A 13,766-nucleotide genomic window follows, 5' to 3' on the forward strand; every position below is an offset into this window, starting at 1 on the left:
TCATGCCTGCTACAAGCACCAGAAACTCCAGGTGTTGCCTGGGGACTATCTTGGATATCTCCCGATTTATCAGGAAATATAGGGAGGAGAGAAGCTGGGACGCCCACTGCATCTGGTCGACGAGGACTTGTCTGTTGTCCGCCAGCATAAGGATGTCGACTAAGTAAACAATCTTCCGGTTGCCTCTTTCTTTCATGGCCGGCGTGTTGGAGTTTGTAGGCCTTCACGTAAACATTGTTAAGACTCGACTGCATAAAATGTTCATCTTCTTTAAGAGCCAAGGTGAGTGACTTCCAAGAAAATGTGTTCTTTGCATAGCCAATGTTTTCTGTCCTCCAGGTCACAAGTCCATCATTAATATATGCATCATGCCAGAGTAAAACTTATTTTTTCCTAGTTGATCAACGGGACGGCACTGTATTTAGTAATCCATCCTTCCCCACAAAGTCCAGACTCACTGTTGTGCATCTGCCGGGAGCCATCGGGTCCACTGCCCTTCTCATTTGTCAGGGTCAGACTCAGTCCAGAACCTCTGTCTGTGTGTACTCACTAATCCATGCCGTGCCCCTTGATCTCTTCTGTGTGTAGAAGGATGTGTACACAATGTAAAGCAGTTTGTAACCTTCAGGTGCCCACAGACCCTAGCTAGGAGCACCAAAGTAGCCAGTACACCTTTGTTCTATTGAAATTACTGGAAGATTACCACAGACCAGCTTTCCTCTCTGTGGCATTTGAACTCCGTCACACTAGACCTATGATCAGCAGTGCTAGAAATTGATGATATCTACTGTAGGAACTCGCCCCGCCCCCTGGGGGAGTTCCTACAGTAGATAAGTGTAGTTTAATGTGGGAAGAGCTAAATGTTGGATACTGGCTACTTTACATAAAATCAAAGTGCCTTTTGGGAACACAAGAATGAGCACCGATTTGAAAAATATGTCTGTGATAGTAATTCAAGCATGCAATCCTTCTGAGCATGTAATGCCCACTGATTGTGGTGCTCACTTCTCCGGTCACAACGCTCACCCTAATTATACTGTCCTGTCAGCAAAGGATTACTTTTCAATGCACTTTGTAAATCAATTCTATATCAGTGCATACCACAAGTCTCCTAGTGTCTACAGGATGAAATGCAGTCACAGGCATAGAGCTTCCTAAAAAAGAGAGTGGGCAGGGGATTGAGCCTCAGGACTATGCAGAACAGCAATGTTGCAAGACAATTGTTGCCAGAGCGCGCCTCCATCTTATTCTGCCCCAGTATCTCGCCTGATGGTCAGCATAGGAATTGTGCTGGATTTCACAGGCTCTGGAATCTGGCGAGCATTCTCTCTCTGGATCCCTGATCCAGAGAAACTAAAAGCTCACGCCAGAGCCTCCACACAACATGTTCTAAGTACTTAAAGATTAACTTCCAAGATCAGAGAGCTCTGCTTCATATTTCTTGTATTTCCTTTGGATTCTGGCATGTATTGTATGGGTGCTGGCACAACAGTGACTGGGTCATGCAGATTGAATATGCCCTGTGATATTTCTTTGAAACAGTGTGAATGTTGGATGGTTAGAAATCAGTGAAAAATGGTTGTTCTTGCAAAAACACACCCGTAAAAACTAACGTTTACATTTTTTTAAAAACATTGTAGGCCAGATTCTAAAAAGGTTTGGTGGTGCAAATGATAAGGTGCACTAGTTCATCTCATCACTTACGCCAAGAAGGAGCAGCAAAATCCACAAAGAACATCTGAATGTCTGCATACTATATGCCTCCATTCAGCCCTTTCCACGTCTGTGCACATCAAGGGGTGTTTCTGTGCATTTAATAGAAAACAAAGGCAACCCCATGCACCTGTTTGAAACAGGCACTGTGAGGGGGTGGTGCTCAGGAAAGACCCAGTCATGCATGTTTTTTTTTAAGTGTGACAGTAGAGGTATGAACCACTGCTAGTCTCACTTGCATTTCTATTCCTCAAACAGTGATAGAAATATTTATATTTGTAAATCACATTTTACAGTGACCGGCCCTTAAAGGGCCTATGGGGTGTGGTTAGTGACTTGGCAGTGTGACAAAGCACGTGAGTATGTACATGACTGGCAGAGTGAGATATTTGGGAGTGCAAGTCATAATGGGGAATTGGCGAGTCTAAGGGGTGTTGGTGAGTGGGTGCTTGGGAGATTGGAGTGCATATAAGAGGCATATTTTTACCATTACAACTGATAACAATCAAAGTGCATACTATTAAGTAGCCACATACATTAATCCAAAAAAGTAGCACAAAGCAAACCCTATTGTGTCAAGCCAGGGACATTTGGTAATCTTCCTATTAAATTGATACAAAGTGTGCAAATCATGACAAGCTTGCTCTCTGGTAGCCTCACACACCGCCTCTTTCTTACACCATACCAATCTTATGCCATCCAGTCAATAAAACATGTGCCATAAAAATGCTGCCATAAATAGAATGTTGCCACAAAATGTGTTTCAATATGCTTGAGGGTCTGGATAGAGAAATGGTTTCGCTCTGGACAACCCTCCAGACCCTCATTACAAAAAGGGGAAAATCAGGCTTTGTTGCACCCCAAAAGGCTCAGTACAGCCCCAATTACGAAACCACAAGCATCCACAGAAATGTTTTGGCTGCGTTGCTTGCTGCTCCATAAGGAACCTAGCTGCACTTCACTGATGAAGCCCAACAAGGCCAAAACATGCGTGGGGTTGCTTGTTTTCCCATGCAGAGGGGACCTTGTCTAGCAGTTCGGGCTGGGCTACTCCCACTGGTGGCAGTACCTTACTGATTTGCATTTGGCTGGACCCCTCTCACAATGATGCAGACGGCTGAAAAACAGTGTTGTGGAAGGTTGCCCAAAGCAGTGTCATGTAGTCATCTGGACACCTTAATATAAGGCAAGTTGGTTGGCAGGAGTAGCCGGTGGATGGAGTGATCCAGTTGCAACGGAAGTGATTTGGGACATTGATATAAAAACGTGATTCAGGCATTAAAGATCCCTCCACCTCCCTGCCTGGCGGCGCACTCGCCTGTTGCCTAGGAGGCGAGCAGCTTGAGCTTTGGCGACACACTTTCAGATACGCCGTCGCCTCGTCATTATGCAGGCCTCATTCTGTGCACCTCACGCGCTGTTTGATGTCCTCGGATTCATGTTTTGAGTGCGCTCGTGGCACAGTCTGCTCACGCAGGCATCGCCCCCTCGGATCCATCACTTCCATTCATCTCGGAAGACCAAAAGTCTTAAGACGCTGCGCTCCTCGCATCTGTCTATGGGTGGCAATCCACACAAGCCTGGCTAACACAAATGACTCACACAGCACCGTTGCCGACTCTGGCATCACATTTTTTCAAATGATCTCCTTGAAACCCCATTTTGGCTCTGACTGTGCTTTCTGTCGCTTGGAAGGAAGAAAAACAGTCTTTCTTCGTTTTTCTGCCTCTGGAAATATAAAATGAGTTTGCCGCTGTGTGTACTGTGCCTGTCAGAATTCAAGCCGCAAAGTTGCACGGTGCAGGGACCCATTGCCGGGTGCTAGGATGTGGAGACGTGATATTACCATGGAAGCAACTGTCTTAAGCCTTATTCGTGGGCCGCTTATTGTAACCCTCAAGCAAGCCTTCTTAAGTATCCCTTATAGCGCCTCGAAGCCTGTGGACTGTAGTGGGCTGTAGCGCGCTCTACAAATCCAAAAAAATAAAAATAAATAAATGATCCTTGAAGCACGGAACATGAGACACAGAGCCCAGTGAAGGCTTTTCGCGGGAACCGCTCATTGGCGCCACATAATGGGAGGAGAAGCTGTAGCTTGCTGTCCGGAATGTGTCGTCTTTTGTCACATAAATGCCCATGTCTCAGCACCCAGGGCAAGACAGCCCTGTTAGAGAGGCTATCACACCCCTTCCGAATCTCTGCCGAGTGCAAATAAGCCCCTTACAATGAGTGGATAATGATGTCAGCAAGCATGTAATGTTCCTGCCGCTGCCACTGCTGGGAAATGTCACGCTCGACACTGCGTTAGCATTTAGAAGACACACTTTTCAGCTCGCATGAATGGTAGTCTTTGTGGATGAGTCTCTCTGGGCAAGAAGGCAGTGTGTAAAAATACCTGTGGCACTCTAGTTTACCCCTAATAAGCAGCAGCGGCTCAAGGCGCGCTCGGAGGGTGCGGCAGCACAAGAGCGCCCCCGCGGAGCAGCAGAGAAAAGGCGCATTGGCTCCAGCTCACTGTCGTGTAAATTACAGCGCCTATTAAAGAATCACAGGGTGATTGGTAGGGTGACCAGATTTTAAAAAGAACAAAAAAAAGGGACATGCCATAGACATAGAAGTAGGACTAAAGTAAATACAAATAAAACAATAGTCCTACTTCTGGAGAGCGGGCTGAGAGTGGGTATGCTCACAGGCACACTCCTCTCATTGGAGGAGAGTGGCAGGGGAGGAGAAGGGAGAGGAAATGGGGGCGTGAAAAGGATTTCACGCCCCCATTCGTGCAGGAAGAGTTGCGCCGGGACCCGATTTTGGGATTTCGAAATCGTGTCCCATCACAAACCGGTGCCATAGGCACCCACCATTACAAACCCGGGTCATAGTTTTTAAAATTAAAAAACTATTGGGACCCCGGGACGGAGGGTGATTTCCCGGTACTGTCCCGGGAAAACTGGGACGTCTGGTCACCCTAGTGATTGGGCGCTGTTTCCATGACACAGAGCTGGAAGCTAGGCACCCTTAAACACACTTTACAAGTACTGCCTACCTGTATGCCAGAAAAATACTATTGAATTTCTGAAAGTGAGGATTTAAAAACTGGAGCAAATCTGGAGAGGCCTGAGGCCTCTCTGAGATCCTGGGGTGCAAATGCGATTCGCTAAAATCTTCTCAAGGGCATCTATGAGATCCTCACAGGCACCTCCTGATTTGCTGCAGTTGGAAGCTTTGTGTGTCCGTAATAAGGGGCAGAAGCAACTCTGATATCCTGTTATCGGGTGTGTTTAGGAACCAACAGCCTAGAACATTAGGCATGCCGCTAGCATCCTTCACAGAGCGTTCCTTCTTCCAATAGCCCTGCTGCTGAGTAGGCAGGGCAGTCGAATGCAGTCACCTGCGTAGTCTGCAGGGGACAGGTTTGAATGCTGACCCTGATGACCAACATTTCTCAGGTAGATATAATGAGCGCCATTGATTTGGTTAATAAGAAGGGCTGCCTGGTGAGTCCAATAGTTCCATTGCGCTGTGTGCCATTTAAATGGGCCAAAGACCATTACCAAAGTGCTCGCACTTATATTTTCATCCATTGCATTGAAAGTATTCAATGGAATTATGCAATTAAGATACATTCCGATGTGATACTTATATATAACATGTAATAATTTCCTATATAGGATAGTTACGTGATATCAAGTGTCATTTTGTATCTTATGGTTATACAAGTAAACAGGGCTACTGCAGAATCTCAATGAAAGTAAATGTAGGATTCTCTAATGAGCTTTACATAAACATCCAACAACAACCACTATTCCTTCCCCCCAACAATTTTGTGCTATGAGATGCATGCATTTTTCTGATTGAAACAACGGGATATCCTGAAATTCTTTGAATAACCCTCAAACATATTTAAAATGAGAATAAGGAAAGTCACAACACAGTCTCCCAGATCCAACTTGGGTCCTTCCTTTCTCTCCACCACCTCTCTATCCACATGGGGTGTTCACCAGGTCTCTAACCCCTCACCCTGGCTCTTCAATGTCTACTTGCCCCCCTTGCCTACCTTATCTCTACCCTCTCCTCTAACTTTCAGTGTTATGCGGATGACGCTCTTCAGGCTCCCATCAGCCCCCTCTCCTCTCTCGCTCATCCCTGACTGTCCATCCGCGGTTCAGGATTGGTGCACCTCCAGCGATCTCTGCCTTAATGGCAGTACGACTGAGATCCTCCTCAATGGGACCCATGCTCACGCATTCCATCCCTCACCCTGGCCGCCCTCCTTGGGCCCTCTTCCTTCGCCTTCCTGTGAGGTAAAAAACCTTGGTGTCATCTTTGACTCCACTCTCTCCTTCTCTCCTCACATCACAGACTTAGCCAAGAAAGCCCACTTCCAGCTGCACCTCCACAGAGGCATTCTCCCCTTTCTCACTTTCCCCGAGAAGCTCAATGTCTCCAGAGCTCTGGTTCTCTCTAGGCTGGACTACCACAACAGCCCAGCCTCTTTCTCAATCTGACTCCCTCCCCTTTTCTCCCTCTGCAGCTAATCCAGAACAGGACTGAAGGACATGTCGTTGGCCTCGAGTCCAGGGACTGTATCTCTCCAGCCCTGAAATCACTCCACTGACTCCTGGTGGCTGCAAGGATGAAGTTCCATAAGGCTTACTGGGGCCAGTGCCCGCACTACATCCAACCCTCTCTTCCAAAACACCTTCCTTCTCGAGCCCTTCGCTCAGCCACCTCTAACTCTTTGAGGGTCAGACGCTTCTCCAGGCAGAGAGTGGGTGGTAGATCTCTCTCCTCTGCAGGTGCCTCCCTCAAACTTGAACCGGTCCACCTGAAGTTCTGGAAGCAGCCAAGACCTTCCTTTTTGTCTCTGCTTTCTCTGTCTCTTTGCCCTGCTGCGCTGGCTGGTGTCCTGGCTACCATCAGAATCTCACTGGGTACCAGGCTCCCCCATGACCAGTCGCCCCTGCACTGCCTGTGGGCCTACGGTGCACTTAAAGTCTGTTACTGTAACCACACTGCCCTGTCTGCACTTAGAGCATTTCTGCCCTGATTGCACTTCCCTTTTCTCTCTCCCTGGCACTTCCCCTTTCTCCCCCCCTGCACTTTTGCGTTATCGCACTTGCGCAATCTGAATGACACACGGCCTCGTAAGATTGTTTGTTTCGTCTTGCCTCTGCATTCCCGCCCTTGTCTTGTCACGCCTACTTGTGTACAGCGGCGTTATAAATGACTTATCATATAATTTCACATCATATCATATGAGATATCATATTGTAGGCGAGGCCCTATAAAGGTTCTTTAACTATAAGGTCCACAAAATCAGCAGAGCCGTGCAATAGCATAAGCATGGATGGCTGGGTGTTGTGTCACGTGTATAGGTATTTTACACAAATTAGAAACCATTTTTATTATTCCCTTTTCCATAAGAACATTTTGTATTGGATTTCTACATGCATTGTGAATTTATTAGCGAGGTTTTCCACACTCACAACAAAAATCATGACTGTGTACAGTGAGTTTGGTGATTGAATTATGCAAATTAATCATGCGCTCCTTTAATGATTACTCTCATATTTTCAACTCGATTTCTCTTTAATGCAAAATGCCATTAATAGCAACATTGTGTAAACCGTCAATTAATTTGAAATATCTAATTGTAGATAATTACATTCCTTCAGTTGCAAAGACTTCGTCATTGGCTGAATGACGATGTGATGTGAACGCGCTTGCCCTGTTGAGGTCGACCATTGCTTTTAGCCCAGCTGCACCTTTGGAGGAATGAGTCCTGGCCCGACCTTTTGATAATACTAGCTTTGCATGAGGTGACAAGCAACCTCAGTTGTGTATCTGCTCGGCCGGCCTTTCTCTGAGATTTGTAGTGTGAGTCTGTGGTAGGTTTCTAAAATATGTGTCTTGCCAGCAGTAAGCACGCATCATCTGGTTACCTCCTCGGGTTGTTCTACTGCTCCCCTTATGTGTTCTGTATACATTGGCATACCGTTGACTACCACAATGCATGATGCCTCAAAAGGTAGAGTCCTTCTTACCTCAGCCCACATCTTTTGGATGTAAACATATGACACCTTTCAACAAAGGTCAAGACATCAACCTCTGGGAAAACCTACAAATAAACCTTTGTAACATGTATGAGGCTTGAATCTTTTTCAGCAAAGGTTAAGAACACATTATTTTACTCAATTGCAGTGTGCAAGGAAAGAACAGCTCTGCACCATAGATATTCTAGAAATCAATCCCATTCAAATTCTTAAAGAAAATCCTAATAAAATAGGTGACATACATTCTGTGTGCAAGATGATGGAAACAGCACGTATAACACAAGAACATATATTTCACTAGAGCATCGCCACTTGCTCTTAATGTGTTTGTACTTCCTGCAGATGGATTATACAGCCCATGCATCCTGCATGTCTATTGCCTTACATAAAATTGGTTACATTTTTGGCCATGCTTAGATGTTTAGCTCCCATCAGAGATTTGTCAAATATCTAACATGGAGAACATCTCAATTCCCATGCAGTTGGGCCCATTCCAGTTTAATGGCTATTGCCTGGAACAGTTTCTCGCTTTCTTGTCAAAAGGTTCATCTCAAAGCAGGCTTCAGTGAATTGGAGGCAGATTGGCAAATGGGGGACAATAACAAAGAGATGGGATTTTACAGGGAGTTTTAGTGTAATTTTAAATAAGGTTTCAATTTTTACTTGTTTTTACACACACGCACGCACGCCACACGCACGCACGCACGCACGCACACACACACACAGGATTTAATTAGTTTCTTTTTTTGTGGCTGTGTAAAATTAGGAAACAATGGGACACAGGCATCTCTGCTTATGTCCCCCGCTGCCTGTTATGCCTTGCAGGTCAATAGCTCTGCAGATTGATAGCTCGCAGAACAAAACACAATAAATGATGTCCCCTTTGACGCCGTTTAAACGACTGCCAAGATGTGTCCCCTGGCAGCAGCAGCAGTTACAGGAGTAGCCATTGTTTCCATGTTAGCAAGGAAGCTGCATTTGATGGGCAAGAAGGCAGTTCCATGTGGGTACTCTATGTCTGCGAGTGGATCTTCGTCTTCAATAAATGCACATGCTTCATGTGAATACATTTAGCAACTATTGTTTGCAACCAGATCATTTCATAAACATGTGATAGGTGAGGACATATGCAGCTAAAATGGCCGAAAAATAAACGTGGATAAATACTGTTGGAAAAGGTAAAAAAATAAATATAAAATCTGGAGCCTTAATTATAAGCACATTTCTTTCCTGTGATATCGGGCTCTTGGGATGTTCTGAGGGTCTTTCATACTCATCCCTACCACTCTCATCAAATCTGTTCCATGTGAAGACCCAGGTTGCAGAATTTTCTCCACTGCTGACCTCCAAAAATGTAGTTTGATGTGATGCTTCTCCTCTGATGCACTTATCATAAGGCCTGCTTTAGCCCAGGGGTGGCTGGGAGTGGCTAGTAATCATGGCAGGAAGCTAGCCCCTTCTACTTTGCAGAAACTAGGCTTTGAGTTAATGGCTACTTCCAAATGCAAGCCAGTGCCTGAGTAGCAGCTGGAAATCCATCCGCACAGTTCCAACAGGGGCCTTCTCCCTTGTCCCAAGGTGTGTTAAATTCTTCACCCCTTCCCCCAGATTATGTTTGCTGGGGCTTCTGCTTTGAAGCGCTTCACAAACAGTGAAGAAATTATCTGATGTTACATATTTGTACACACGAAGAAAAGTATGCATGGAGGTGAACGTTGGTATCAGATCCAGTAGACACATGCGATACATTTGAAAAAAATGGTCAAAATACCTTTGTGGAGAACCATATTGTCACTTTCATGTTTTTTTGTTGTTTAATGTGATTGTGAGGAGCAGACACTCGTAGGCTTTGCATAAGACCCAAAGACAGCACGACCCAAACCCTTCAGAATGACCACACTCCTATCAGGGATGTGAGGCGGGAGGCCCACCAGTGGGACAGAACCCCCACAGAAATGTCCAGGAAGCCAGAGCCAGTGCACAAGGCAGGGTGTGGACTAGAAACCCTCAGGTGGGCGGCCAAGGTCATGGAAGCAGTCACCCAGTAAGTGGGACGACGAAGACAATAAATAGATGATTACTGGGGCCCCAGATTAGAGTCTTCCCAGATCCTCCTTCCTGTGTCTCTGAAGACATGGGGTCCACCTCGTAAGGAGTTCCAGGGGTGAAAACACCATTAACTGTGAAGCCAGGATGTTGAGACCCTGACTGACAGAGGTCACCAGATAGGACAAGCACTACGGACCGGGAGTAATGGTGACAAAGTGGGAGAGTGGTAGATTAGGTTGGGAAGGGAGAGGGTGCAGGAAAACAGCGGCTGCATATGTCGCGAGAGGTGCCACCTACAATAGCATTCATCCACAAGCACATGTACTAGTCAATGGAGAGAAGATGGTTCAGGGCTCTGGGGGAAATACGTGGAATCCCAAGAGACATGCCACATCTGTGAGGAGTGGCCATCTATGACAAAGAACCTGGGAAGAGGAGTGGAACCATGGGAGAATGAAAAAGAGGTGGGCTCCTTATTGAGTGGTCTGCTGCAGCGTGCAGGCCAGGCATGGGGTCACCAAGCTTCAGATAGGGCCGGGAGGATGGAGATGCGGAGGTGGCAGCCGAGAGGTGGCTGGCTGCTGCTGCTAGTGCGGGAGCCAGCACGTTGCCAGAAGTGCATGCTGCCTCTGGCGCTCAAATCGTCACCAGGCATTCTGCGGTACAATTCATCGTCCCTACGGATCCACAGGAGCACCTGGCAGGATGGAGACCTGACAGCCTATCCATCGCTTGGCTTCAAATCCCTGAACAAGGGTAGAACACTTTGAAGATCTCGTTTCCAGTTGAATTAAACATTTCTTGAAGAGAACCAACCTTCCAAAGACCAATGGGCACTTGATTTAGTGCCAGTGCACCTGCGCATGAAACATTTGCTGAACGTTGGTTTGGGGGAACTGCGTTTGAAATACAATCAGTGCCAACATGCATTGTCTCCCATTGTGACCTTCTCATGTTGTTTTCATATGAATCTCAAAATCCTCTTCGGCAATCCTCAGGAAAATAGGTGTGTATATTTGATTTATCTTCTCCAAGGTGTCTTGTAGCTCCTTGCAGCAGATCATGGGAAGTGATCTAGCAAACAACATTAAAGCCACCTCGAAACAGAGGTACTGTGACGATGGAAGCTCGAGCGCATTTCTACATTGGTGCCTCTGCAGTGACCGGCATAGCAGGGCGTGGAGCCATCTCCTGAATTTCAAGACCTGCATCCTAGCGCGAGAGCTCCATTGTCGCACGCCTTTAAGTTGAAGGGATCTCCCTCTTTAGACTCTCCTGGTTGCCGGGCGAGTGAGATGGTGGCTGCAAAGTTGACTGTTTGGCTGAGAGAGCCCACGACAGGCAACAGAAGTATCCATGTACAGAGGTTGTGCACGTTCTCATGCCCTTTGTGTACGAGTCCTGGAGATTTAATACGAGTAGGGTTGCTGCAGGTCGCTTATCAAGAATGACATAAGCATGGCATTGCAAGGCGACATTTCAAGAAAGGTCATCCCATCATTACTATGGCCAGAATGCATCTAAATGCGTCTCGGGAGGATAGCTCAGGGGCAACGGGCTCGTCTTGGGAACAAGACCATGCGGATTCCGCGCTTAGAAACCTCTTGGTATTCAGCGCTTTATAAATAACCAATTATAATTATAAGGAATGCAAAAGGCATGTAGGTCAGCACCGACATAAGGCGCACCATTAGTGCCAATCTTTATCTCAGGCGGTCATCATGAAAACAATAGTCAGGTGCTAAGGGTTTAAGTTGACGTGGCACTAAATGGCTTTCAGTGGGGAGAGCAGGATTTGCAAAATGTGCACTACAAGGAGAATGCACCACCTTCCTTAATGTGACATAGATTGCATATTGTGCAGCTTTTACAGACCAGCAGGTTAGAGCGCCCCAGCTAGAATCTCAAACTTCATCACAAACTCTTTATCACTCTTTGGCATTTTATTTTTCATCGATTCTGTTGGTCTTTCCCTGTATACCTGTCCCACCACTCTCCGCCCATTGCTAATCCTCAACTGCCAATGTTGTTCTTGTGATATCTCTTGTTGACTCCTCACTCTTTTATGCTCTCGATCTTGTTTGTCGCGTTATCCTCTCTGTTCCTGGCCCTTTGCGCTGACTTCCTGAAACACCCCCCCTCTCTTTTTTCAGTGTCTCGTCACATCTTCCGTAACCCATGGCTACGTTCAGAACCACTGCTTGACCTTATCCTTCCAGATAGATGGTTCTCTCTCTTCGTCAGAACCTCCGCTTGACACTGCCAGCATGATGCATTTGGACCAAGGTAGAGGCATTGAGATCCCTGTTGCTTGTTGTTCTTCCTCCCACCACATCAGACAAGATTCTGGTCACCGCAGTGGCACACCGCCGTCTACAGCCTATTTGATGCCTGTTGCGCTCGAGGAGAGCATCCAGTGCTGAGAGCAGATGGCGGACTCCCCGCAGAGTCTGTTTCCCAGACCGAGTTATTAGTCAGCATCATTAACAGTTGCCGCAGAAATGTCTTGAAAGCAAATCAATGGCTCTTCAAAGGAGTAATTCTATTTCTGGTGAGTAAACAGGACCCTCGGCAGGAGCATAGATGCACTAGATCAGTCGGCGCTATTTTGCCGTTATCCGTTTCTGTGCACATTGCCACTCCAGAAAGCCGTCACAGGACTAAGAAAATTCAACCTTATCACCCCAATCCTCAAGGAGCTGCATTCAAGCATGCATCGCTGACAAAGCAAAACACCACTCTACCCAGTCGAGGAAGAGCAAAAGACAATAGGAAACATAACTTTTCCTGCTCCACACCCTTTCTGACCAAAAAGCTACCAATCCAGACAAGACAGGGCGCCTCCATCCCACCCTTCAGGAAGAAGCTGATGATGAACATCTTGTCAATCGCTGATCGCTCCACTCAACCTAAATCTTCCCCCTGCCGCTCGCTACTCCTCTGCTCCACCATATCCATCCCAGCTCCTCTGCTTCACCTGCACCCTTACTCGAAACCCCCTGGGTTGCGGCCCCAATTTAAAGTGCTCTGTTGCTTCCAAGCTAGTTTTGCGCTCTTTAAATTAGACACACACACGCACACAACATTGAAGACGCAATTACACCATGAGGTACGCATTCAACATACTGCCCTTCTTCCATGGTGTGTACTGTTTGTTGGGTTTTGTATGCTGTCCACTAATGTGTGTTGTGTTTGCTCATGTTTGCTATGCCTTAAAGATCCCGCAAGCATCCAGGAAGCAGCATGTCAGTGATAGAATCCAACACCAGGAACAGTATTACAAAGACTTTGCGGACAGAGCAGTTGAAGGCAGGCACTTCCTGCGCATCATCAGCGTGCCCGCGTGCATGCACCATTGAATAGTAGTACTGGATAGTCAAGTGAACGGAAAGCACATGCAAAGCAAAACAAGCGATATCACATCCAGCGTTCCATTGCATACGTGCATGCTCAGAATGTGGGTAGGATAATCCTCATTATTACAAGATCGGGGATCCATGTTATGCTACATGACTCTAATAAGGGACATTACAAATAGTTGAGATTGAGGTGTGTGGCCTAGCTAACTGGCGCAAACCAGCATAGGAGCTGAAGGGTGTCTTACGAGAGAGACAACAATAGTCACTCTTTTAAACACCAACCAGATGAATCTAGTCAAATTACGGATGACAGCCATGAAGTGGGATCATGGCCTGCTCTGTTGGTTCAATAAGGCTACAACATACACAGGTGGCCCGCCCTAGAGAAAGGGCTGACGCTAGCGAGGTGCAGCCCACTTGTCACTTATGCAAAACAAAAGAGGTGATGGCTGGAAGGTTTGGAATTAATCCTAACCTCTGGCATTGCTCTGAGCAACCCTCCAGACCATCGTTTTGTAGCCTGCCAAGCCATTACAGAAAGAGAAACCCATATGCAAATCAGGCTTGGTCCCACCCCCAAAGGGGCAGTCTA

General features: G+C 46.6%; 1 protein-coding gene across 7 annotated transcripts in view; it reads left to right on the forward strand.

Annotated features, from left to right (window-relative positions):
• The window catches only part of SLC8A1 (solute carrier family 8 member A1), a 1,145,942-nt gene that overhangs the window by 747,072 nt on the left and 385,104 nt on the right, over window positions 1-13,766 (forward strand). The window lies entirely within an intron of this gene.

The sequence above is a fragment of the Ambystoma mexicanum genome, chromosome 4p (assembly GCF_040938575.1).
Source record: "Ambystoma mexicanum isolate Mex_15411 chromosome 4p, UKY_AmexF1_1, whole genome shotgun sequence".
Taxonomy (NCBI): domain Eukaryota; kingdom Metazoa; phylum Chordata; class Amphibia; order Caudata; family Ambystomatidae; genus Ambystoma; species Ambystoma mexicanum.